Genomic DNA, 26,026 nt, shown 5'->3' with positions numbered 1-26,026 from the left:
AGTCATGGTGTCCGAGAAGTGGTGTCGAAAGCACCAGTCACTCAAGAATAGCAAGGGAGCAAAGCCCCTTGTTGAGGGCTTCATGGCTGGTCTCAAGATGAAGCAAGGTCCAAAAAACTTAACCCCTGAGTGTGTATATGAAGATGCAATCTCAATCTCTGTACCGTGGAAAGGAGTGTTAATGTCTGTAGCATCGATCAGATGTCAAATGAGTTGACATTCAATAAACCTAGAAGTCAAGTGAGTTGACATTCTAGAAACCATTATTTACATTGATGAAATATGTACTAAGAGGAAGTGCTAGTTATTGGTAGCTTTAGTTAGGATAGACTAGTGCAAATATATATTATATGTTAATGTGAGATATAATATATAAACTAATATATTAAATATATGAGATATTTATTTGTCATTATATTAATTACATTCTAATGAATAGACATGTCCCGTGAAGAGACATGTCTATCCATACTTCATCCTATATTAGAGAGATGGCTGCCATTTGGAAAGTACATACCACATACAATAGCAGTACTAGTACATTTGCAGCAGAAGATCTGAAAAATTTAACATAATTACTAATTTAAAATACATAATACATAAGGAACAAAATATAATCTAAAATTAAACCCAAAAAACAGTCCATAGACTACAAATCCCAGGACTACTTTTCTCCACCACAGTGCACCTTAAAACTCAGCACAAAAAGGAATGAACCAAGTTGGAAAACAGCTTATTATTTGACAAAAGATGTTCATAGCCTTCCACTTTAAAATCTAACTAACAAAATCCAGAAAGTACACAACTAAATTTATGATCTAATTACTAATTTAAAATACATAATACATAAGGAGCAAATTATACAATCTAAAATGAAACCCAAAAAACAGTCAGCAGAATATATATTCCAGGACTACTTTTCTCCACAGTGCACCTTAAAACCCAGCACAAAAAGGAAAGAACCACAGAGAAAAAGCTAATAATTTGGCAAAAGTTGTTAGTAGCTTCCACTTTAAAATCTCTTTAACAATAATCCAGAAAGTACACAAAAGTTTAAAATTATTATATAATTTGTTGCAGAAAAAGCAGAATTTAAATCCACTTAAACTATCGACAGTTCAAATCTATTTTGTTTATGGTTTTGCCCAGCAAAATCAAAAAAATAAACTTTTATAAAATCTCAGAAACAGCATTTCTTCTCAGATTACATTTAAATATCTATCCATAACATCTTCAGTTGAACAAACTCGAAACATTGCTTTTTCAACAACTATGTAAGATATCGAGAGAGAGAGTTCCAGGTCAATAACCTTTAAAATAACTCTGCATGAGATTCCCATAATCAACTACCAGCCTACGCATTATGTCTATTTTTTAAGAAGAATGAACAGCAGAAATCCGTTGCAGCAAAAAAGAAGAAACAAGAAGAACATTACTACCATAAAAATTATGCAGTTAAAAAAAAATGTCAGGTGTAACATCAGTTCATTATTATAAGCAGAGTATCTGAGATCTCTTCTAAAATTATTTTCCCTAATATCATATCCAGGTACTATTAATATATCAAACAGTATGTCCATAGGAAACATTTTACTCTCAAGAGTCTAGACTTCATGCCTGGTTCAATAACACCCACAGCAACCTCCAAAATAAAGCTTTACGCTAGGAAGATAATAACATGACTAGTACCAGATGCAAATCTGTGAACTCATGACCACACTATATGAGACTCTGCATTTAGCACAAGAGCTGATGGTCCCAATATTTATTCCAAGCGCAGTTTGTCCAGTGAACCCCTGATACAAATTCAAAATGACAGTTGAAAATTTTCTGTTAGAAGTGTAACAAGATTTTGCAACAATTAGCAATTCAGCTGTCCTTTCCAATTACTAATAACATTGTGATATAGCTACAGGGTTTCAACTGTGTAGCTTTGTTTTTGAGTCAGACTCGTTGATTCATGTTTAATGAGTAGTGATTCACAAGAACCCCTCTCTCATGAGAATGAATAAGCCACTTAGAGCTCATTCCATCTAGGTGAGATGAAGCATTGAGCCTTCCCAGGAGGTCACCAATCTCAGTACTAGTCCAACTCAAGTGCACATAACAATTGAATTTCTACCAAGGTTAAGTGCACTGGTCAGAAAAACTAAGGCTCACTTCATCAAAAAAACTACACAGTTGAACCCTGATAGCAATATCAAAATTTGACTTGCTGTGGAAACCATCTCCTACTTATTAATAACAATAATGTTTCAGTGAAGCTCTAGTTTTACAAATCAATTAAAGGAGAAAACATGTTGATTTTCAAATGTAGTAAACAAAAATATATCTAATCTAATAATAAGTCATACCAGCCAATGGCGACAATACTGCTTGATTTGTAAGTCTTATTATCCATAGAACCCACATTGTAGCATAAATGCCTTAACAAAAAGAACTGTTCATTTGCCTTGAACGATGCAAAAAAATGATGATTTGCAAAGAGCAGCCCTACTATCTGAAGAAACCCCGTGGTGACATAATCCCTAAATGCAAAAGACTGTTTCCAGCTTGCATTAAGATAAGAGCAGTTGCCGACAAAAAAATTGCATGGCTTTGATAATATATCAGTTGAACGCCTCATGCACATTTCCGAGCTGTGGTCGGCATGCTCAAGATAAATAAAAATTGATTGTCATTCAGATTCATAGACACCCTCATCATCAGACAACTCATCAAAAGTTCGCAAATCTAACTGGTATCTTAGGATCCCACCAATTCCACCAAATCCTCTGCAGAATTGAGAGCCTTCTTGTGATTTATTAGTCACAAATTCAAGTGTACAGCCAAAAGTTTTGTATTCATTAGCAAACCACTCCAACAATGGCATCTTGTCTTGAATTTCCAACATTGCTCCTGAATGTTGATCCTTGAAATTGTTTAAATCAAGCTCTGCCTCTTTGTTTAAGTGCTTAACGAGAGTATCACCAGTGGCACTATTCTTTAGTATATATCTGTTAATATCTAGACCCTCCCACACAATCAGTGTTTCAACAGCTCCAGTCTCCAGTCCTTTTAAAGTATCATCAATACCAAACACATACTTACCTGTATCCTGACTTATTTCTGCAAAATATTTCCCAATCAAGCGCTTTTCTTGAATAAACTTGACATTTGATAGAATCTCAGCAGACAGCTCAATAGCTTGATTAAATCCATTCTCTCCACCATATGATACATCTACAACATTGAGTATCTTTGCCTGAAGCCTGGCATCAAACATATCAGATTGGCTCAATTCAGTCTTGAAATCTGCAGATCCTGCCAAGATCAAACCAGCAACATTTGGCTGACTGGTAGCAGGATTTATAAAGAACTGAGTTGCCAGCTCTGCTGTTTTCCTAACGTAATTGTGGCGTTTCTCCATACGAAGACGTGCAAAACGCAAAGCTGATTGTCCTCCCCTTCCATGCTTCTTAGGCAAATCCACTGTGAACTTGTGAAGAACTTCGCGAGCATTACCACTCAAAGTTCCAAAAAGAGTGCCATTCCCATCCATAACTATAAATCCAAACTTCTCATCAGATGCAAGAAGTTCATTCAGGGCCTCTGTGTGGAATCTGCTATCACAAAGATACAATGATGCATTTATGGGCTTGAAAGGTTCAAAATCAAATGTTACTTTCTTTTCTTTCCCATCTTCTGTGAGAATAGTTCCTGTATAAAGCACCAATCCATTTGGTGGAACTTTGTTATAAAGCTTCAGCCTTTGCTGAGCAGAAGTTATTGCTCCTAAAACTGATTGCCGATTAACCCTACTCTTAATGTTTGATGCAGTTCCAAACTCATCACCAAGCATTTTCGTAACACGAGAAATCTGATCCCTTGGAGGCATTACCAAAGAAATCATACTCGTTCCGCTACCCCTAGCTGCCTCCAAAGCCTTAATTAATTTTTTGATCTTCCATATCTCAATGTTCTTATCAGTTTCCTGAGCATCTGCCATGTTTAGAAGATAACTAGTTTACTCAGGAAAGTTTCCAGCACCTTAAAAATACCTGATAAAAATATTAAACAATTCCAATTCAGTTAAGCTCTGGACTATTACTCTATACAGATAAAAAGAGTGCTTTGAAAACAAGTTTGCATGGCTTAACTACGAACAGGTACATTTTCCAACATAGAAATGCAATCAGAATGTAGGTCCCCAAAGCTTACAGAAATGGGTCAAAAGCTAAGTTGAAAAGAAGGAAAGAAACATCATAGATATCTTACGACATCTCTTGTATTTACTAAGAAGAATAAAAATCCAGATATTGCTGTCAGATTTTGAACTCAATTGACCTAATACCATAACCACAAATTCATGCTGGCATTGGCATGTTGTAATGGTTAAGTTGTGTTGTTTTGTGGTTCCTGTCATCAATGTTCAAAACTAAATGGAGCATTATTGTTGCACATTTAATTGGTGATGAGATCCCCTGCTTGCAGTCTCAACTATTCATAGCTAATAGTCAAAAGTGTTTACCGCTCTTGAAAAAACATTACCAGATATTCATCGCTAGATAAGAATACCTATTTCTGTGACTAAACCAGTATTCATTTTTATAGGATAATTGTAAGACTAAAACTTGGTACAAACACACTACAGGTTACCGAAAGGAGTATACCAAAAACACATTATTTCAACCCAAACTATCTGATATTTCTTTTGAGCACAGGCATGCATTATCAGAAAGGAGGTATAACATGGTGCAAAATTTGTCTGTGAGAATAGATAAGGAATACCATGTGGGATGGCTAATTAGAAAAATTAACTAGATGAAAAAAAAAAATTTAGTTAGTAGCCTGTGATCTAATATGCCATTAAGAACCTTTACACAATGACAGGTTTCATAAAACATATTCTATCAAACACAAAATGATGAAGAATCGGTAAAAAAAGAGTTGCAAAATCAAACTTAAACCAATGCAGACTAAAATAGAAAGATAAATGCCAATATCCACTCCACAGCAAACCAGCATACTGACAAGATAAGGGATACCATGTGGGATGGCTAACTAGAAAAATTAACTAGATGAAAAAAAAATTAAAGTTAGTAGCCCGGTGATCTAATATGCCTTGAAAAACCTTTACACAATGACAGGTTTCATAAAACATATTCTATCAAACACAAAATGATAAAGAATCGGTGTAAAAACAAGTTGCAAAATCAAACTTAAACCAATGCAGACTAAAATAGAAAGATAAATGCCAATATCCACTCCACAACAAAGCAGCATACTGACAAGGAAGATTAAGTTCAGCTAAAATGAGGTCAAGGATTAAAAACAAAATATGCTAGTATAATCTATCTAAAATAAATTACAACTATTCTACTTAAATTTTATTTAAGAGTTGTTATGTATATGAATTATTTTATTGTATTTGCTACCATATCAAGAATTCATGTGCATAAAAATGCCAAGATAGAAACTATACTTTGTTATGTTTTCCCATCAAATCACATTTATAGCCAATAGAACATAATACTGTTGCCTTTGTCAAGAGAGCCCCCGCCTTTTATTTAATACAAAAAATAGATGCAGAAATAAAAAAGTGTCCTGTATTGATAGTACAATAAATTAAATATTTTTGTCAATTTAGAGACAAGGGAAAGATTGTGTTCTACTTGATAGATGAGCTGTCATAACATAAAAATTTAGAGGTAGGTGAGTAGTATATGAGATCAATTGACACTTGCAAGCTTCATCTATCAAATGTTACTGGGTCAGTGATTATTATAGTTGTTAGTGTGATGTCCACTTCCTAATTTGTCATAAAATTGCCCTAGAACAACAATTGCTACAAATTAGGGTTAGAGCTACATCCCACCGATTAACTATTTCTCTGATAGTACACCACGAGACTTGAATCCTACAATCAAAAACGATATATACAAATATCCACATATATACACAATTAGGGTTTGGATGGTGAGACATGATGTGTCCACCTGGAACCATTGTTACACCAAGTCTACAAGGGATGTCTAGCACAGCCCTCTCACATGGCGGCTTGCCCCTGCTTTTCCCATCCATCCTCATCAAATGGAAAATGCATACCATCTTGTGGAGTTGAGTGGAGGTCGTCAATGAGTTTCTCAGCTCTCCAATGTAAAAACCCTTTAATCTATTCTCAGACAGCCTATTACATAGCCTTGGCAAGCTCCTCTGTGCTTACACCTTAAATCCTTCCTCTCTAACATGGGATTCAAACAGTTGAACACATACACAGAATCATCATCATATATAATCTAGTCACCCACAATAACAATCAAAATAATCTTAACATTTTTCATATTAGCCATAATGAACAATCAGAAATACCAATAAGTCTGAGATTGATGATGTATTGAGCCCGATGATGTTCTGTGTAGAGCCTCTTACAGAATGCAATGGATCTGCTGTAGATGTGATCTGCAGATGTTCTCTTATCTATGGATATTGATGCCATGGTAGTGATGTATGAGTACCCACCCACTAAGCAATCAAGAATACTGATGGTCTTATATTCTCTTCAATACTGCTGGTTATTCCCAGATCCCTGTAAATACCGCTGTTGTTTGTATATATTTTCTTGCCTCCGTTGAGTGGATTGATTCCTTGATGACGGCTCTGTACTTCATGACTATTCATTAACGTGTAATTAGATATGTAGATAAATCCTGTGGTTGTATGCACTTAAGAGTTTCTGCACAAGAACATCTATGAAAAAATTGAGCCAGCATAACTAGGATACTTTCATGTAATTGATACAAACAACAAAGTAGTCTAGGTGTAGGATAAGATGAAGGTAATGACTGAAAGCCGACAAAGGCTACTATTTATTATGGCAATTGTTATTCTTCTAGAATGAAATCAAATTCATTTCTTCCCCTGCCTTGTTACTATCTCTTATGAAATTCGATAAATAGGAAAAGGAAGTAATCAAAAGGATCTTTTATAGTTTACGATACCAGCAATCTGCATATGGGTCTACAGAAGGCATACAGCAAAATGGGCCTACCCTATGTAAAATCTTAAGTTATGACCTCTCTTTCAAGACACAGTGAAAGAGAGCAGGTAGTAAGAGACACTGACCCGAGAAGGTGCTTTGAAAGTCCATGCTTTAAGAATTTTGAAGGGTAAGGGACTGCCCCTATTGAGGTACTTGCCATAGTTCGTATCATAAGCTATCTGAAAAGAACCGAAAAAATGGAAGAAGGTAGACAACCTAAAGTTGTTTTTAATAATATATTGTGCAAACGAAAAAAGACGTAAATGCAAAAAAATATCAAGTGGATGAATAAATGGAATATCCATTTCAATATGTGCTTCACAAATAACAATAAAATAAAGGTCTTCATTAGGGAGAAATTTGTGTTGTGGATGCTCTAGCCCAGACCAGATATTCCCTCGGGAGGTTGCCAAACAAGGAGATCCAAGCTGTTAGGACTAAAGCAAGTAAAAATTGGGGTACAGAGCCTCAAAAAAATTCTTCAACATGCTGAAGAGTAAAGAATCCAGAGATAGAATTGAATGCATTTGTGAGAATGGTAATACTCTCAAGTCCAAGACGATATCTTACATGCCTTAGCTTCCTACTAATCTAATCTTTTCACCTCAGAGGATGTAAGAACTGTTATGGTAATCTCTAGGGAGAAAATCAAAAGAATCGTCCCTAAACAGATCTCCCCTAGGTTGTTGTGATGCTTCGTAAACAGATTTCTGTGTAGGAGATTGAAAATGTCATTATGAAGATGAGCAATGACAAAGCCCCAGGGCCAGATGGTCTACCGGTTGAATTTTACAAAGAAAATATCTCTTGGATTGGTAAAGACTTGGTGAGAGTATATGAGGAAGCCATTGAAAATAAATCCATAGGATCTCACATTAACTCAAATCTTATCAAACTCATTCCTAAAGAGGGAGATAGAATCTTGATCAAGAACTGGAGGCCAATCACCCATTTGAATGTGTTATAAAATCTTTGCTAAGGTCCAAGAAGATATCTTACATGCCTTGCTTCCTACTACTCTAATCTTTTCACCTCAGAGGATGTAGGAACTGCTATGGAAATCCCTAGGGAGAAAATCAAAAGAATCGTCCATAAACAGATCTCCCCTAAAGTTGTTGTGATGCTTGGTAAACATATTTCTGTGTAGGAGATTGAAAATGTCATTATGAAGATGAGCAATGACAAAGCCCCAGGGCCAGATGGTCTACCGGTTGAATTTTACAAAGAAAATATCTCTTGGATTGGTAAAGACTTGGTGAGAGTATATGAGGAAGCCATTGAAGATAAATCCATAGGATCTCATATTAACTCAAATCTTATCAAACTCATTCCTAAAGAGGGAGATAGAATCTTGATCAGGAACTGGAGGCCAATCACCCATTTGAATGTGTTATAAAATCTTTGCTAAGGCTCTTGCCTTGAGGATAGAAAGTATCCTTCCTCATATCATTAGTTCATCCCAAATAGGATTTATGAAGGGCGGATTCACTATTGAAAACCTTATCACATGTTGCAAAACTATGGATTGGGCTAAAGCTACAGATCAGCAAACTTGTATCATTTTAATTAATTATGAGAAAGTATATGACAAAATTGAATGGAAATTCATCTTCATGATGATGAATTCCTTGGGTTTCTCCCAGAATTTTGTCAGGCAACAGATTCTTTGGAAATCAGTGGGGTAGATCAGACAAGTTTAAGCTCTCAAGCTCCATCGGGCAAGAATGTCCCCTTGCCCCTGCACTCTTTGTAATTACAGTTGACTCCCTGTTCAATCTGCTAAGAGATAATAGCCTCTCACCCAAAGTTAGTGAACCAATCTTCCAAATGAGGAAATATCAAATATTCAATTTGGCAGATGATACTGCCATCATTGTCCAAATGCAAGAAGAAAATATTAGGAACATCATGGTCAAGCTCGACTTGTTCTGTACAGCCTTAGGGAGCAGAATCTTATTATATAAATCTATTCTTCCTGGTTGGGCTGACACCCCACCTAATCAGGCTAGCAGATTATCCCTAGCTTTAGGAAGACCTAACCAAAAGGGTAGGTATTTGGGGATTTCATTCTCAGTTTGCACTTTGCCCCAATCTCAAAGATATGTGAGAGTGGGTTAAAAGTAGAATTGAAAAGAAACTTCACAAGAGGAATGACAAATTCCTATCCAAGGCAAGTAGGGTCCAAGTTTTTCAGAAAATTCTTGCATTTTACACTGTCTATTACTCTTATACTTGGCTTTTCAATAAGGCTGAAATCTACTACATACAGAAGGTTGTCAGGGACTTCCTCTGAGCAGATGGTAAAGGAAACAAGAAGACTCATGTAGTCAGTTGGGAGTGGTGCTCTAGAAGCAAGGAGTTTGGGGGTTTGGGGTTGAAAAATATGAGCATCCAAGGCATTATTACCCTAGCTCTGAAGTGGATTGCCAAAGCCTCTAAGGGCGGTGGGCATTCAAAGATACTTGTTAGGAATAGCATCAACAAAGCCACTCCTTCTCATACCAAATTTTGGAAGAATCTTTAATTGAATGATTTGTACAGAGCACAATTTGAACTTTGGGTAGAAAGTTTCAATGTTTTTGAGGCAATCTGGAAAAGATGGTGTTGGGTGAGACACCTTATCTCAAGTAATAATATCATTGACCATGACAATGCAACCTATGGTGAGAGATCTATTTGGTGGAGCTTGGCTTAAAACAGTAAACCACTCACACTGATTCAGTGTTGTTCAACAAAAAAAAGGGCAAGAAGAGGTATCAATTATCTTCATGATATTATTGATGGTAACCTTATCAACTCACAAAATCTAGTGGATTTGTATGGTACCCCTCAATCCCAATTAAGGATTTAATCGATACTGGCAAAAGCTACCAAGTGTCTTAAGCTCCCCAGAGAGTGTGGTGTTACATCTGGCAAATTTGTGTTTTTTTTCCAGTGGCCTGATGGCTCTCCTCTACCTAAGATCAAGACCAAATACATTTGTAGCCTCCTTACCCATAAACTTGACATCCTGGACCACCTGAATACCAAATGGAACTTAATCTTGATCAGCCTACATGGAGTAAACACTTGTTTAATCTCTAGCACCCACCCATTGAGCCTAAGACCATTTACTTTATGTGCTGCCTTCTTCTGCACAAGCTCATTTAAGAAACCTGATGTGGATCCCAATATCTGCTTAAAACAGTAAACCACTTGCACTGATTCAGCGATGTTCGACAAAGAAATGGGCAAGAAGAGGTATCAATTATCTTCATGATATCATTATTGATGGTAACCTTATCAGCTGGCAGAATCTAGTTGATTTGTATGGTACCCATCAATCCCAATTGAGGATTTAATCAATACAAAGCAAAAGCCACCAAGTGTCTTAACCTCCCCAAAGAGTGTGTTGTTATGTCTGACAAATTTGATTTTTTCCAGTGGCTTGATGGCTCTCCTCTACCTAAGATGAAGGCCAAATACATTTATAGCCTCCTTACCAATAAGTTTGACATCCTTGACAACCTGAATGCCAAATGGAACCTCAATCTTGATCAACCTACACAGAGTAAACACTTGCTTAATCTCTAGCATTGTGATGCAGAGGGTCTAGGGTTCTAATGCTTATCTTCTCCTAATTAGAGTTCAGCCCTTTGAACCATCCAATGGTTCCTTCCTTCTATGTCTTATCCACCAACCTTGGCCTCCAAGACCCTTCACTCAATTTGCGGCCTAGGTATAGTTGGGTTGGTGCAAGAAAAAAGCCAACTTGTTTAGGAGCTAGTCCTACTAGCCCTTGATTATCTTGTTCCTTCCCCTAGAAACTCCAAACCCTTGCTTAGGATCTTTCCCACACACATCTTAAGTCCTTACTAGTGTATTTCTTACTTTCCATATCCTTCTTAGTCCTTTGAAACACTTTTGGTCATGTTAGCAATCACTTTGCTATTGCTACCCACAAGTAGGGCTAATTAGGCCTACTTTGGATTAGGTCTATTCTCATTGTTTTGGTCACATGCTGCAAATTCTTCCACACAACCCTATGGAAGACCATATGATTCTAAAAGCTATCACTTAGCACTTCAAGAATCCCAAATTATAGAGCTTCAAGTCACCCACAACCCTAATTGCTCTCAGGCCCTAATTTCTAGGCTATCTTTTAGGCCTCTAGACCAATCTCTACAAAAGGCTTCCTAGAGGACTTCAAACTTCACAACAACTCTTGCAACTGTTCAATCCTTTAAGGGGACTCCCCAAGGCTCCCAACCATGCCATTGAGTTCGTAATTTTAGAACATGGGTGCAATCTCCAAACAAATCTTCTCACCTACTCCAAGCAGTTCACCTAGGGCATCACTTCAAAATTGGGAGATCAATTGCAAGAACAAAAAGGGAAACAAAGACACTATGTGTAAGTCCTAACCTACCATTCCATAGGGTTTCATGCATTTTCAACCATGGATGATCAATTTAGGGCCATTTTAGTTCCTGCAACTCTACAAATTGAAGTTGCAGACACAGTCTCCTAAAATGTAGTATAACTCCTTAATCCCTCAACTTGGAACCAAAGTTAAATATGCAAAAGAAAGCTAAAACAAAAATCTACATTGTCATGAAGTCAAATTATGCAATCCAATCTGTACACAATCGTACAAGAGTGCAAAAACACAATAAATGTTGGGAAAAAAACAAAAAACATTCGTACATATTGCTCACACATGTGGCCTGCAACTGAACTTCATTCTAACCTCCAAAAATCTGCATCCCATACTCAAATATCCGAGCATGGGTGGTTATTGCAACTTTTGAAAGTTGTCAGCAACTTTTTGCATTTCTTGTTTTTTGAGTGTTTTAGGCAAGTGGATGCTCTTAGACCTATCCTAAGACATTAGTTGGGACCCTTAGGGCCCTATAGGAGACCATGTACCCTAGTTGCTCAAATTTAACAACTTTTGACCCACTTGACAACATTTTGACTCCATGACCAACTTTTTCCCTTACAAACAAATTAGGACAAGTTTGGATCCAAAAACCATTGGATCTTATCAGACTCGCACAAAGACTCCTAACTAACCCTAAACAACATCTAAACCAACATCAACCAAAAAGGGAGGTGCTTTGCAACACACTGACCCATTGAGCCTAAGACCATTTTCTTTATGTGGTGCCTTCTTTTGCATAGGCCCATTTAAGAAACTTGATTGGGATCCTAATATTTGCTTAAAACAGTAAACCACTTGCACAAATTCAGTGTTGTTCAACAAACAAATGGGCAAGAAGAGGTATCAGTTATCTTCATGATACCGCTATTGATGGCAACCTTATCAATTGGCGCAATCTAATGGATTTGTATAGTACCCCTCAATCCCAATTGAGGATTTACTCAATACTGGCAAAAGCCACCAAGTGTCTTAACCTCCCTAGAAAGTGAGATGTTATGTCTGACAGATTTGCTTTATTCCAATGGCTTGATGGCTCTCCTCTACATAAGATCAAGGCCAGATACATTTATAGGCTCCTTACCCGTAAGTTCGACATCCTTGACCACTTGAATACCAAATGTGCTAATGTAACATGAATCGTTTTCTACAAATGTACTAGCATTGCCATTGTAATTGACATGTTCCAAATGCAGATTTGAATCTCATATAAATATGAGAGGAGACATGTCTCTCTAGTTTAATCATCATTTAATTAATAATAAATATATTACCAAAAATAATTTTATATATATGTTGTAGTTGAGGAAAGCCAACTCCGAAGACGCCCAAGATCACCTGCATGCGAGACCTGTCAAAGAGAAGCCAAAAAGGGGAAGAGCATGGAGCAAGGGCAAAACCCTAAACGGACATGAGAGACACCATGAATGCAAACACAATAAGAAATGTATTTACAATATGCACAATATGTGATGTTATGAAAATACAATGAGAGAGAGCCCGAATATAAAGAGCTCATGGAAGCTTGTAGAACAAGCTGGAAGGTGGTACAAGATAAGTGTGACAACTAGAAGGGAACAAACTCTCGTGTTGTCAACAACTAACCACTACATGCATTAAATATAAAGGTATTAAATAAATGCATTAACCTAAGTAAGCTTAAGTAAATAGAATAAATAATTAACAATTAATTATTTACTCTAACACCCCCTCTAACACCCCCCCTTAAGTGCAACTTAGGGAAATGCCTTAAGCTCACAAAACTAAGATGAATGCATAATGGGTCCTGGTAACGAGGCCATTTTAGGTACCCAAGTACAATGCAAGAAGATGCAACCTCTGAAAGCGGGGAAAGAGAGAAAACCACGTGAGAAAAACCCTCCCCCAAAAAGAGGTAACCTAGTAAAGAACTGAAGAAGTCTCCAACTAGGGAAATTGTCCCCTAAAACAAGAACAAGAAGTGATCTGATACCATGTTAGAATCTGAAAAGATTAATAACCCAGAAAACTAGTGCAAAGAGTAAATATCTAAACTATGAATGCAAATGATACAAAATCAAAATAGCATCATAGAGTTAGTCTCCAAGAGAGAAATGCAAATGCTGGAAGCAAAATAGCATTAAGAGGATGCAAAAACAAAAGATGCAAATACAAGCCAGGTAGCATGCTTATATAGGCTAGGAAGAGGGAGGAGGTGGCAACACCAACCAATGAGGAGCAACCATCTATCGGACTAAAGATAGCAAAGTATCTTCCCAAGATAGCTAATGGATGCTCACATGTAGGAAGGTGACACCTCACAACCATTCACCTAATAAGACATGCTTTATTAACCTAAGCGAGATTATTAAAAGTGTAGGAAAAATCCAGCAAAATAGGAAAAATAAAAAACTACACTAACACCCCCCCATAAGCGAAGCTTAGGTGGATGCTAACCTATCAAAGCTATGAAAGCAAGAAAATGGGTCCTGGCAACAAGGCCTGATCAGGTACCCAATACAAGAAAAAGAACTAGTTGAAGGAAACTAAGCCTCCAATCTAGGAAATGTCCCAAAGAGAGGAACAAAAAAAGAGCATGAAGCATCTCTAAAGCATGAAGCTGCAAACTCTGTCAAAATGTTGATCTGTAGAACCTCCATGGAAATAGAAGGCACGAACCATCAACCAAAGAAGCATAGAACAACAAGTGAACCCCCCCATAATGCTGAACAAGGAGAGGGGTGACAGGAACACTGAAATGCAATGCCAAAAACATCTGCAAGAAGAAGAATCAGGAACACCAATAGTGCAATAGAAGTACAAGCACAGGATAAAGGGCGGTGTCACCGACACACTGCATGGGCTAATGTCGTGGAAAAAAAATTCACTTGAGAAAGGTGGATGAGCACAAAATGGCAAAACATCATGACCCCCCATGGCACTTTATAACTGAGTGCGAGTACAAACAAACGCAAGGTGTACAAGATCCTAGATATGCAAAAGTAGGCACTTTATCTCAGTGCATTTACAAAAAAAGGAATGCAACAGAATAGAAGCATACAATGCTCAGAAGTCAGAAAGAAGAGTGAGCCAAAACAACAGAAGAAAAGATTCCAGGACCTGTAAAATCCAAGTAATCCGCTAGAGTGCGAAAGTGCAAAACTCGAAGGAGAAAGAACCTGGAGTAGAATCTGGATAAAAGACCTCTGCAACTGAATAACTCACAAAACCAGCTTTCCAATGATATTTGGCGAGCCCAGAAAAGAGTCCGAATGAGCGAGATATGGCTCCCGAAAGACAAAATAGAACATCTGGCTTTGACTGCCAAAATAGGCAACCAAACTCTAGCAAAAATTAAAAAAAGTGTACCATCATCTCAATCTCAGAACTAGCTTTTCGACGCATTTTTCGGATCGAAAAAATACGTCCGTATAATCAAGTTACGGAAGAAAAATCGACAGGGCCTCCTCATGAAGAGCATATGCTAAAAGTGAAACTTGAGCACAATAATCAAGGAAACAAATAGCACCACTGTGATCTACTTGAAAAATCATGCACTTTCAAAAAAAGAATCGCCTCAATACGAGGTCGTATGAGAAAGTTATGATCCTCTGAAGTTTCCAAAACGAAAACTGTGCACAGTTACGGCTGAGAATTTGCAATTTTTGAAGAATTCATGCATGAAAATCAAAAAAAAACTCCACTAGTGGATAGAGCACAAAAAAATAGCCAAGTTCATAACAAGAATCATCAAAATCGGAGTCCATATGAGCAAGAACGAGGCATTTGAAAACTGCATTCAAATCTATGACTGACAACGGAGAGGGGTATGGCTGTAGCTTTGCATGCTCGATTCTGAAAAATATACAGCTTGCATGCAAAATCTAAAAAATACCCAGATGGTTTTTCGGGGCTGCGAACAAAACCCAGAAAGCGTTTTTCTTGCTAATGTACAGAAGATGTTGTTGTAGTGTAAATCAGACGCCTTTAACAGTAAAAAACGGCTCCAAAAATTAAAAAACGACCCCAGCAACCAAAATATAACATGCAAATACTGGATCAGCTTCTTAAGTCCATCAATGGCATGCTGGAACCTGCAAAACTAATTGAAAACTCCAAATATGCAAGTTGGTTGTCAGATTTGAGATTGAAATCCCAGAGAAAAACCGTTTTTGTCAAAACTTTTCTGATTCTCAGGATCATCCAAAGATGCAAGAGAAGAGCATACTTCGTTTTTCAAAAAACTACAATAAAGTTTATTTGCCCCCCCCCCCCCGAACCTCTCAAATAAGAAAACTAAAATCTACTCTTGCACATAGAAAAGCTCTGATGCATGTTAGAATCTGAAAAGATTAATAACCCAGAAAACTAGTGCAAAAAGTAAATATCTAAACTATGAATGCAAATGATACAAAATCAAAATAGCATCATAGAGTTAGTCTCCAAGAGAGAAATGCAAATGCTGGAAGCAAAATAGCATTAAGAGGATGCAAAAACAAGAGATGCAAATACAAGCCAGGTAGCATGCTTATATAGGCTAGGAAGTGGGAGGAGGTGGCAACACCAACCAATGAGGAGCAACCATCTATCAGACTAAAGATAGCAAAGTATCTTCCCAAGATAGCTAATGGATGCTCACATGTAGGAAGGTGACACCTCACAACCATTCACCTAATAAGACATGCTTTATTAACCTAAGCGAGATTATTAAAAGTGTAGGAAAAACCCAGCAGAATAGGAAAAATAAAACACTAGACTAACAATATATATATATATATATATATATATATATATATATATATATATATATATATATATATATATATATATATATATATATATATATAATTTAACATGGACAAGTATATATGGGAAATGATGATTTAACATAACAAGAATGTATCTTAGATCGAATCAATTCGACTAAAGCTACAACCTTAACACTCCCTCTTCGCTAGGGAGTAGGGAGGATTTGTAGAACATAACACATTATGCTCTCAAGTGTATAAAAAGATATCTTCTCAGTATGATATTTCCTGTAATGGCATATTTAAGGATATCAACATAAATCCATCAACTTAGATGTTATTTTTCAATACAAATCTGAAATATCAATCATATGATATTCATCATACGTATATTCTTTTGGTATGTGCACTAGCATCAAATCCTTGACGCCTACCAAAATAATATGTTATATCCTCGAAGAATATTAGTTATCTAATTTCCAGCACTCCAAGACAACTTAACAAGAAATCACAATGTCATGGTCTCTGTCATGCCAAGTATCACAATCTCTAGCACTCTGAGACGACAACTTAATGAAGTCTGATCATTATACAATCGTTATCGTAACTTTCAGCACTCTGGTACAACAACTTAATGAAGTTTGTCATGATAACAGGTCTACCATTTATAAGATCGTCACCTTACAATAATTACCTTTTGTTTATATATGTCAATGAAAGATTGTTGCCTTTCATTACATATCATATGCGAAATAGTGACTACCATGAACCAAGTCAAAGGGTGGTACTAGGGCTTTCACCTCAATTCTCTCTCGCAAAGAACAATGCATTACAAAGAGTTTCACTTCGAACTTTTCCCTTATAGAGAAGAGATCACATTTCAAATTTCTCCCTCTGAACAACAATCCTAGGAAGTCAAGTCCTCTAATTACTCCTCTAAAGCTCTCTTCGCCTAAGGATGCCTGTCAAACTATCTCTGAATCTAATACCAATCTTCTTGACTTTCTGGTGATAAGTCATTACTTCCTCATTATGTACATAAAAGTAGGCCCATCAAAATCATGTAGTCATACACATATTTTTAGACTCACTCTAAGTATCAATCTTTTGAGCTCCTACATTGCCTTTAAAGAAGTGTCGGACTCCCTCTTAATATAGAAGGATACTCATTATCTGAGTCATCGCAGATATTTGCTTCAAGAGCCTCAATTTATCTAGCCTAGTCCTCAAATTACTAATGAATTTTAGATCACAACTTCTTCAGAGCTATTGTCATAAGATTAAGTCTGCACAATATTTAGTAGCAAGTGTAAGGTACCAACCTTCTTTTCCTACAAAAAAAACATCCTTAGACATAAAGATAAAGATCAAGGCAAACATCTCTTATAGCATGTATAGAACTACAAATAGAAAGAATACAGTGAGTAGATAAATGTAATACTCAAAAATACTTATTTGCACATAAACATCATTGATGCAAGTTGCTCTAGTGAGGGTCCATATGCAACAAATCAGAAAATCGTCGCCATATAAGCATTTTTCAAACAATGGAATGTAACATTGATTATAATTCTCCCCACAATGTAAAATTCCCACTTACTCCATTTTATAGGGTCTTCAATCACTCTTTAGTCCCATGACTACACATATCAAATTCTTTCTTCCTTAAATGCAATCTCTTATACTTCTTTGTTTGTCATATTATATTTTCCACAAAGGGCTTGTGATTAATATATTGTTTTCATCATCCAATAGAAATTTTAGTCTCCAATTGGCCAACACCGGTATTTACATTTGGGCATTAACAATGACTTTGAAACTCACAAAATCTATATCATTTCGTTGCGATATATGCGAAGTATAAGCTCACTCAATGTGTCCATTCACAAACCTCAATCCTTTGTTTCCAACATATGAAGTAATACAATCTCTCTCTCAAAACATCTTATCTACATTAGCTAAGAGGGTGTTTGACTATTCTTGATGCTTAATCTCCACAATGTTATAATGAAACTTCTAATAAAGTTCATCTAAATATTCCTAGTATTATGTTTATGTTGCAGTCCCATACAAAAGGTTGGATTTCAGGCTTGTTGTAAGTCACATCACCTAATGCTCAGTTTTGTCACGTTAGCATGTTCTGATTCATCACTACTATCACAAGCAATATTAATTTTTTAATTTTTTTCATATTTTTCATTCTCTCGATTGTCACCACAGCTTTACATTTAATCACTTCAGCATCCTTTGATAAATAATCTTGCATCCATACTTTGATGGGTTTCTTCATCTAGCTTGAAGCTTCCATACCTAGATCAACTTGCTAGTTTTATTTCTCTCAAGATTTTAAACTTCTTATCATAAAGGATACTCCACATTCGATGCGTCATTTGTTGGGTAAATTTATTAACTGATCAGCCCTATTTTTTTTCACTATACTTCCCTTTTGTGTTTCATACTTGGGGGTATCTATTTTTACTATGATCTTCGACTTATATATTTTTAGTTTCTACATTCTCTTCACATTTCTTTATTAGCTTTGTTTTATACACACTAGATCCATTTTGTATGGTGGTATCATTTCTATGTTTCTCACCCTCTGCATTTACATTTACAACAGCCTTCACATAAATCTTGAATTATATATTCTTCCCTAACAATCATCTCAACAAAATTGTATCTCTTGATGAAGTAATCTGCTACAGATTTGGGTTCGACACCATCGAATTTGATACAAATTTGTGGTAGGTCCACTTTTTCCCAAGTGGCATGTAAACTAGTCAAAAGGAGGTCTTTGATAATTTTTTAACATTTGTACATGACAGATGAACCCATCTGTCTTATATTAAATTTCAAACCTTGCTTGTTATCCTGCTGACATCATCAGTTGGACGAGCTTTTTCTTTTAATGATAATCCTTCTATCCTATTCGATAGCTAAGTTGCACATTGGATTCAACTCTCATGATTTGGGTTGCTTCTTTGTATCTTGCATGGCTCTTTCATGTGTGCCCAATATCGTTGTCTTTGGAAATTTCATTCTTGTCATTTAGTATTGTTGCTCTATAAGTTTTCCCTTTTCATTCAATCCATATATGATTCGCATCACTACTATCACTCCACAAGGCCAACTATATCTTTATACTCTCACATTTTTATGCTGATTGTTTATGTGACTTTAGTCACTACTATCGAGAAAGACCTTTAATATCATTTACTGTAGATATCATCTATTGTATGGTTGTGACATTTGATTGACCTTTATCGCAGCATCCATAAGACATCTAATCACAACATCCAAATATTGAATATGCCATTTTGTATCGAGATGCTTACCATTAATAGTATATCATATTTGCTGTTTAAGAAGATAGATTTCCACATTCATTGGATGTTGTCTCTGTTGTATGATCGATGTCTACAATGGATTAGTTGCCTTGCACTTATCATCACTGCATACAGTATAGTTGCTCGTTAATAATAATATTCTGGCCTTTTGTCTCTGAATTGCTTCAATTATTTTGAAAGTCAGCCAGCATATCATTTGATTCTGTATTATATTATTGCTGACTTGCTGCAATATATTAATCTTCAATTTGATTCCCTTTTTAATTCTTCAACTTCTAGATAATTATGGGTAAAACATTAATGTCCTTCATATGCCAGAAATAACACCCAGGCCTTGCGAATATTATAATCATTTAGTATTAAATCTGGTTTGCAATGATCAAGCTAGATTTTAAAAAGAGTAATTACATAGTATTTCAACACTAAAAAAATTTCCTATGCCAATAATCTGAAAAAGAAGTCTTTATGTCATCAATAAGGTAATCTCACCATTCATAGCCATCCATTTTTCTGCATACTATGCTCATCACAACATTAGTATTAAGGTAGGATCAATCAGTTGGATTCTTTCTTTATCTTTTTCATTTGTAGCTTGGCTCTGATACCATGTTAATGTAACATGGATCGTTTTCTACAAATGTACTAACAGTGTCTTTGTAATTGATATGTTCCAAATGCAGATTTCAATCTCATATAAATATGAGAGGAGGAGACATGTCTCTATGATTTGATCATCATTCAATTAATAATAATATGTTAACAAATATAATAATATGTATAACAATATATATATACAATAATATATATTATTTAACATGGATAAGTATAATAGGAAATTATGATTTACCAACAACAATCATGTATCTTAAGATGTAATTGATATGTCCCAAATGCAGATTTCAATCTCATACAAATATGAGAGGAGGAGACATGTCTCTATGGTTTGATCATCATTCAATTAATAATAATATATTAACAAATATAATAATATGTATAACAATATATATATACAATAATATATATTATTTAACATGGATAAGTATAATAGGAAATGATGATTTACCAACAACAACCATGTATCTTAAGATGGAATCAATCCAACTAAAGCTACAACCTTAACAAAATGGAACCTCGATCTTGATTTGCCTACATGGAGTAAACACTTCCTTAATCTCTAACACTGACCCATTGAGCCTAAGACCATTTTCTTTATGTGGCACCTTCTTCTGCACAGCCTCATTTAAGAAACCTGATAGGGATCCATAATCTTCTTAAAACAGTAAACCACTTGCACTGATTCAGTGTTGTGCAACAAAGAAATGGGCAAGAAGAGGTATCAGTTATCTTCGTGATATCATTATTGATGGTAACCTTATCAGCTGGCAAAGTCTAGTGGGTTTGTATGGTACCCCTCAATCCCAATTGAGGATTTACTCGATACTGGCAAAAGCCACCAAGTGTCTTAAGCTTCCCAGAGAGTGAGGTGTTATGTCTGACAGATTTGCTTTTTTCTAGTGGCTTGCCGCTTGATGTCTCTCCTCTACCTAAGATCAAGGCCAAATACATTTATAGCCTCCTTACCCATAAATTTGACATCCTTGACCACCTGAATACCAAATGGTACCTCAATCTTGATCAGCCTACATGGAGTAAACACTTGCTTAATCTTTAGCACACGCCCATTCAGCCTAAGACCATTTTGTTTATGTGGCACCTTCTTCTGCACAGGCTCATTTAAGAAACCTGATGGGGATCCTAATATCTGCTAAAAACAGTAAACCACTTGCACTAATTCAGTGTTGTTCAACAAAGAAATGGGCAAGAAGAGGTATCAGTTATCTTCATTATATCATTATTGATGTAACCTTATCAGCTAGCAGAATCTAGTGGATTTGTATGGTACCCCTCAATCCCAATTGAGGATTTAATCAATACTCGCAAAAGCCACCAAATGCCTTAACCTCCCCAGAGAGTGTGGTGTTATGTCAGACAGATTTGCTTTGTTCCAGTGGCCCGATGGTTCTCCTCTACCTAAGATCAAGGCCAAATACATTTATGGCCTCCTTACCCATAAGTTTGACATCCTTGACCACTTAAATACCAAATGGAACCTCAATCTTGATCAGCCTACATGGAGTAAACACTTCCTTAATCTCTAACACTGACCCATTAAGCCTAAGACCATTTTCCTTTTGTGGTGCCTTCTTCTGCACAGGCTAATTTAAGAAACCTGATGGGTATCCTAATATCTCCACAGTTTGCAAAGGATGTGAATTTGTCTCTCATGTTTTTTATAGAACTTATTTGGTCTCTCTCCTAATGCCAACTGTGATATGATACATGTGATATCTAGTTCTATCTTGAGTAATAATAAAGGCAGTAACTTTTTCTAGCCTATTCTCTCTGTTTCTAATTTCAGCACATTTGGAAACTTAGGAATGATGATGCTTTCAGTAGGAAGCCTAGATTTCTTATTGAGTCTCTGTGGAGACTCATTTACTACAATATTGCCACATACGCAGCTATTCTAAAGTTGGAGGACAAGTTTCTGAAGATGCTTCAAGAAGGTTAAGCTCAAGTATTCAAGAAGGAAGTCGCATATGGTTATACCACCATCAAACCTTAGGACCTAGAGATGAGTTTGACATCACCATCAGAAAATTCCTAGAGTAAATCAAAGAGAAGAACCGTAAGGAGAAACAGACAAGGCAACCATCTTCTCCATCGATTGTTGCTAGAACCCAAGCACCTACAAGACATCCACCTTCCTCCTTGGTACCTCCTGTCACAGTTGGCAGAGCTGGGCCTAGCACCTAATCATTGGTAACTTGTGTCATAGATAGCAGAGTTGGGCCTATCACCTCATCGTTGATTCTTCCTATAGCAGACAGCAAAGTTGTTCACTCTTTATCTGGCCCTAGTACATCTGGTGGACCACCCCCTATTACTACCAGCAGACGTCTTTAAGGCTTCCTCTTCAAAAGGGACCAAGAGGCAGGGATTCTTAATGCTCCAGTTGCGAGCAAGCCCCCCATCACCAATAAGGGGTGGTATTCCTTTTTGAGTTTCTATTTTCTCAAGTTTCAACTAATGTATTCCACAATATACTGTATATTTTGGTAGTGGTCCTTATATGGCAGTTGTTTGGTTCTAAAAATTCTTTGATACTGTGATTGATGTAAGTTTCCTGAATTATAATCAATAGAAAAAAATAAAAGAGCTATCGATGAAACAAGCTTGAAAGGAAGAAAATAAATTGTATCAAGGAGTTCAACCCCACATGTGATCAACTTCAAATAGCATACATAGGGGCCAAAATTTCTTGGAAAGCTAAAATTCTTATTGCTCAGCTGAGAACCAACTCTCATCAACTTTGTTGTCAGACCAAACATTGGAAGCAGCCAAAGAAGGTTTGGAAAGAGAGAATTTGCACATTTACAATTTTGGGAATGTGGATACTGAACAGCATTTTATTTTAGAATGTGATGCATACAAGGACAGCAGGGACAAATTTGTGGGTATCATATCTAACAGCTCTTGGTGTAACTTATTCAATGAGGAGTACACTGAGAAGTTAGGTGTGTGTGATGTCCCCTTCTAGCTAGAGACATCATTATAGCTATTGATTAGCCTATCAATGGATCCTCGTAGGCTAGTAGAGACGGACAGAGGGTCAATTCATGTAAAAGGGATATGTCTTTCTGATGGTTTGACTTTGGCAGAGCTCAGTGCCTTTGATTTGATATGAAGAGATGACTCAGACTCAGTTGTTTAAGTTTTGCTATTTTTGGCAATTTTTGAGTCATAGAGATGGACCCCTGCTACTTCTAGAAAATGAATTGGTCACATGGGAAATTATTATGCCAACTCCAGTTTCAGACAGTTAAGCCAGATTCACAATATTAAGGATGTTATTGAGGATGTTATTCAGTTTTCTGTGGTTATCTATTTGTTAAATGGCAAAATATTTAATGATCTTAATATTAAGTTGTAAAATGACTTTATATAAAATCATAAAGTTATGGGTCTAAGTATCATGAAATGGGGCTAAATGAATGTATTAAGTGGAGGAGAAATTTTTTTTTTTTTTTAATCAGTAAGAGGCCGAAGCCAAAATTAATTATTATGTGTTTTGATTAATTATTATTTATTTAATTAACTCAAGCAGATTTGAACCCAAGACCACCAAGTTAGAGGCTTACAATTTACCGTTGTGTTGTAGGCTCTTGCCTAAGTGGACGATAAATATTAAATGATATTTCCTAAGTCTAAATCATTAAATTTATTTAATGATTATATTTATTAATGCATTAAGAAAGTAATCGCAGCTTTCCAAGGAGAAGTCAATTTAGGGTTGGAAAGCTTATTTAAGCTTTGCTTGGGAAGAAAAAAGGCATCCATTGTTATTTGCAAAAATGATCATTGATGATTTTGAACTCTGAGAAGGTTTACAGCTTTACCATTCAAGAATGTAGTTCTTCTATGTGTCTCCATTGGAACTCGTGAAATATCTAGTGAATTTGGAATATTTGAGAGTTTTATCCAGAGACTCTGTTTGTGCTTCAACAATATTGGTTTTCAGCAGTAGGGCAAAAAGGAGACAGTATTATTATTGCAGAATAAGGAGGAATAAGTTGCAGCTACTGGTTATCAGTCTAATTTGCAGCCACAAACGAGAAATTGCAGACGACAGGCAAATTGGCGCAAATCCCCAAGGCCTGTGATTTGTTTTAAAAAAATCAAATAAATTATTTGTGGTGCATGTTTGCAGGTTGTGGGCTTGAAGGAGCGGATTGTATCATTTCAGACATTGCAAAGTTGGAAGAAATAATTTTCTTCAGCAGCTGGAGTACTTTTCCAGATTTTTTGTAAGCATTTCATAGTTGCTTTTATGCTCATTTTTCCAATAAAGGATTGTCTTGATTCTTATATGTATTTCATTTCAAAAAAAAATTAGAAGTTGCAATAGTTGATAATATTGTATCAGAAGTCAGATTATTGCATAACTGATTTTATGTTCTAAAACCCTTGAAAATCAAAAAAATCATGACCTTTCAAACAACAAGAGTGTGACAAACACCTACAGCAGTTAGGGACCAATTGGGATTCTTACAGTGTGCTCATCGTCAACCTGCACAGGAAAAGAAACAAGTTTCTGAAGTTGGCTTAAGTTGGCAGGCTGTCCCATCGACTATGTTAAGCCTCGTGGGCATTTAAAAACTATCTATCTATCTATCTTTGGTCTCCAATCTTCAAAGCCTTTGAGGATTTTGCATCAAATGATCCTAAAGGACTAAAGGTCCAAAAGCAAATAAGTGAAAAAGAGTTGCTCTAACAATTACAGTAAAGATCCTCAATCAAAGATGTGATAGATAGTGTTGCATTAACAAAGCAGACAGACTGTTGAGACGATGTATGTGTTGGGAGATGAAAGGTGTGAAGGAAGGTTGATACTGGAGAGGGCACTGACATTGAATGAGGCTTTTAAAGACAGAAGCTCTTCATCCTTCAATTGATACCTCAAGACTTGGATCTACTTAAGATCCCTCAAGTTAATGGGATGCTTAAAAAGCCTACTTTCCATAGCCTTGAGCTTTTCCCTGATTGTTCCTAGAAGTTAAATTTAATGGTAGACTACATTTGTTCACCTCTGTGTGCATTCAAGAAAAGGCACACCATAGCATAAGAAAGAAAACAGGAAGCAGAAAAACGTTGCAAATAATTAAGTGTGGAAGACAAACGATTCCGTGATCACGAAGACATGGAAATTACCAGTTTCTTTGAGTTAACAGAAAGTTAAAGAAGTGTACAGATGGCATAATAAATGTCCGAAGTACCGGTGTGATACTAATGGGAAGTCTCAGAGATTGAACCATGTTACAATCTGCTTGATCATGATAACTGGGGGATCCGAAAACGGAAAGATTTAAAACAAAGAACGTGACTCTATCCCTACCCAAATTTGCCCAAGATAAAACACACGGCATAAAACGATGTTCATTATCTGCCCTTATATATACCCAAAACGAAATAGATAAAACAGGATAAACAAATAAAATGGCTGAAATTAAAATATTATAAAACTAAAACAAAAGAAGCTTAGGGAAACAAAAAGTAGATCAACATTTCAGGTCTAAAAGGCCTCACATGCAGTGTATGAATACTGTCTAATAGATCTACAAAACTATACATCAAACAGCTGTAAAAATGACAAAAAATACAGAAAACCTTAACACTATGCGAAACCTTAAAGTTCCAAGCGACCATTGATTTTTGCAAATATTAAATTATCAATAACAATAAAGAGCTTTCCCCCCGAAGAAATGCTTGCCAGATCAGTTGGATTCCCATATAAAATATGATACAAGTGCCATACCAGACAAAGACGAAACTGGTCCGCCTTCAAATAAAGAAATGCGCGCCTCTGTGATAATAGAAGAAACAGGTAAATGTAATAGCGACGGGTGCGTCCCAATAAAGCGGAGGATTTCTATTGTTATTAATTTAAGAT

The 26,026-nt window shown here is 36.2% G+C and overlaps 1 pseudogene across 2 annotated transcripts; it reads right to left on the bottom strand.

Moving 5' to 3' along the window:
- Positions 1–1,436: 1,436 nt before the first annotated feature.
- LOC149558143 (eukaryotic peptide chain release factor subunit 1-2 pseudogene) lies at positions 1,437–26,026 on the bottom strand (annotated as a pseudogene). 2 transcript variants are annotated; one of them, XR_016364989.1, is made up of 3 exons: positions 25,892–26,026; positions 2,355–4,040; positions 1,437–1,796 (listed from the first exon to the last, which is right to left on the bottom strand). The product of XR_016364989.1 is annotated as a eukaryotic peptide chain release factor subunit 1-2 pseudogene, transcript variant X1 (transcript). The 2 variants fall into 2 exon arrangements; XR_016364990.1 differs by having other exon boundaries at positions 25,762–25,939.

This window comes from Cupressus sempervirens, chromosome 5, assembly GCF_028749045.1.
Source record: "Cupressus sempervirens isolate cs-2001-9-10 chromosome 5, ASM2874904v1, whole genome shotgun sequence".
NCBI lineage: Eukaryota > Viridiplantae > Streptophyta > Pinopsida > Cupressales > Cupressaceae > Cupressus > Cupressus sempervirens.
This window is presented reverse-complemented; position numbering and strand designations above follow the sequence as displayed.